At 41.9% G+C, this 2,220-nt stretch overlaps 1 non-coding gene across 1 annotated transcript; it reads left to right on the forward strand.

Moving 5' to 3' along the window:
* The first annotated feature begins 1,871 nt into the window (after positions 1 to 1,871).
* Positions 1,872 to 2,004, forward strand: LOC122124711. Its single transcript, XR_006150623.1, has one exon. It is a non-coding gene; the product is annotated as a small nucleolar RNA SNORA40 (small nucleolar RNA).
* The last annotated feature ends 216 nt before the right edge of the window (positions 2,005 to 2,220 follow it).

Genomic DNA, 2,220 nt, shown 5'->3' on the forward strand with positions numbered 1-2,220 from the left:
CCTAGCTACTCAGGAGGCTGAGATTTAAGGATCACAGCTCGAAGCCTTCCCCACGCTAGAAAGTCTGTGAGACTCATCAATCAACCACCAGAAAACTGGAAGTGGAGCTGTGGCTCAAAGTGGTAGAATACTAGTCATGAGCAAAATAGCTCTGGGAGATCCCCCAGGTCCTAAATTCAAGCTCCACAACCACCACCACCAACAAACAGAAACATGCAATAGGCTGATAAATAATTATAAGAATAATTGTAGATAAATACTATTAGAACAATGAATCAGGATTAAGAAATGGAGCAATGGTCCCTGAATTAGAGGGAATTGGTTAGGAAAGTAAATTCTCTGTCCTCACTTAAGACTTTTTTGAGTCGGAACTTCAGTGGGAGGGAGACCCAGAAATCTGATGCAAACTCAAGTTTGACAACCCCAGCGACAGTAACAAATGATGAGAGGAGTTACCTTAGAATGCATGGTTGGAAATAACTTCTCTGGTAAGATGACATCTGAGAAGAACCTGAATGTCACTTAAGCTAGGACATGTCCCAGTCTAAATTCTCCATCCATGTCACTGAAGCACCGCTAATGTCTTTGGTCTTTTATTTCCTGCTTAGCCAACACTTTCTGATGACTCCTTCCCATCAGGTTTTAAGACAGTGTGACCTGTGCAATCACCAAAGTCCCTGGGCTCAGGACTAGGCTGCAGACTTGACATAATGCTCTGTTATTGTCCTCTTGAAATTCTCAGTAACTTTACCTTTGAACCTGTGTTTTGTTTGTTTTTTTAATTTAATTTTATTTTATTTGTGAACATACTGTACAGAGGGGTTACAATTACATGGGCAGGATAATGCGCACATGTCTTACCAAGCATTGCAGCCTCCTCCTTTGGTTTACCCTTCACATCCCTTCCCAGCCTCCCCCCTCCCCCCCAATCCCAATCCTTCTCCTTCCCCCCTTCCCCCCCCCCCCGCCCCACACCGACGTTGTAAAGCTCGTTTTGGACATGACAACTTGTACTTCTCATTGTTGCAACAGGTCCACCTGTATCCTTAAACAACTGGTTTTTCCCCATCTCCTCCACAAGTTATACTGACATCAAATATAGTGAAAGCAGGGGTTATACTGTGGAGGAGGGACATACAAAGCAACAAAGAGATAATCTTATAAATGCGTTAGAAACACATGCATGAAAGAAAAAAACATTAAAATACATATCTAAGAGTTCATTTTCCTGACATCACATTATCTGACGTTTTCCGCTTGACTCATACATATACTAGATATTGCAAATAAGGGAAACCATGGGACCTATGTTTCTTTGGGCCTGGCTTACTTCACTTAAAATAATTTTTTCCATGTCTCTCCATTTCCTAACAAATGGGGCAATGTCATTCTTTCTGATGGAGGCATAGAATTCCATTGTGTATATATACCACATCTTCTTGATCCATTCATCTACTGAAGGGCATCTGGGTTGGTTCCATATCTTAGCTATGGTAAATAATGCTGCAATAAACATTGTTGTGCTGGTAGCTTTAGTGTGGTCTTGTTTGTAAACATTTGGGTAAATGCCCAAAAGTGGGATTGCTGGGTCATAGGGGAGCTCTATGTGAAGTCTTTTCAGGAACCTCCATACTGCTTTCCAAAGTGGTTGAACAAGTTTACACTCCCACCAACAATGAAGTAAGTGAACCTCTGTTTTGTAAATCAAGTCCAACAGGCCCACAGATGATGCACTTGAGCCAAGGAGATCTTATTCCCACATAGCATTTAAATTTCATTCCCTTGGAGCAGGAAAGTCTGATGGCCTACCATGCGTGGATATCCAGCAAGACAACAAGGTGAGTTATTTTGTCTACAACAGAATAAGCAGACGCACTGGCAGCTCATTCTAACAAGAGCACCCTGTTTGCACCTTACAGACAGTGCAAACAGTAAATCCTCTTTTGCAACCCAGAACTCAATGTTGAGTATGAGATTTTTTTGGTACATGTAAGAAGGAATATAATTCCTACAATAGCTGGCAGTGTAGGCGATCATTAACCCACACAGATTGGCTTTGAGAATAAAGTGGAAGTAAAAGCTTTAAAAAGAAAAAAGCCGGGCACCGGTAGCTTGTAATCCTAGCTACTCAGGAGGCTGAGATCTGAGGATTGTGGTTCAAAGCCAGCCCAGGCAGGAAAGTCCATGAAACTCTTATCTCCAATAAACCATCAGATAACC

Source organism: Dipodomys spectabilis, unplaced genomic scaffold, assembly GCF_019054845.1.
Source record: "Dipodomys spectabilis isolate Male_0828 unplaced genomic scaffold, ASM1905484v1 ptg000241l, whole genome shotgun sequence".
Taxonomy (NCBI): Eukaryota; Metazoa; Chordata; class Mammalia; order Rodentia; family Heteromyidae; genus Dipodomys; species Dipodomys spectabilis.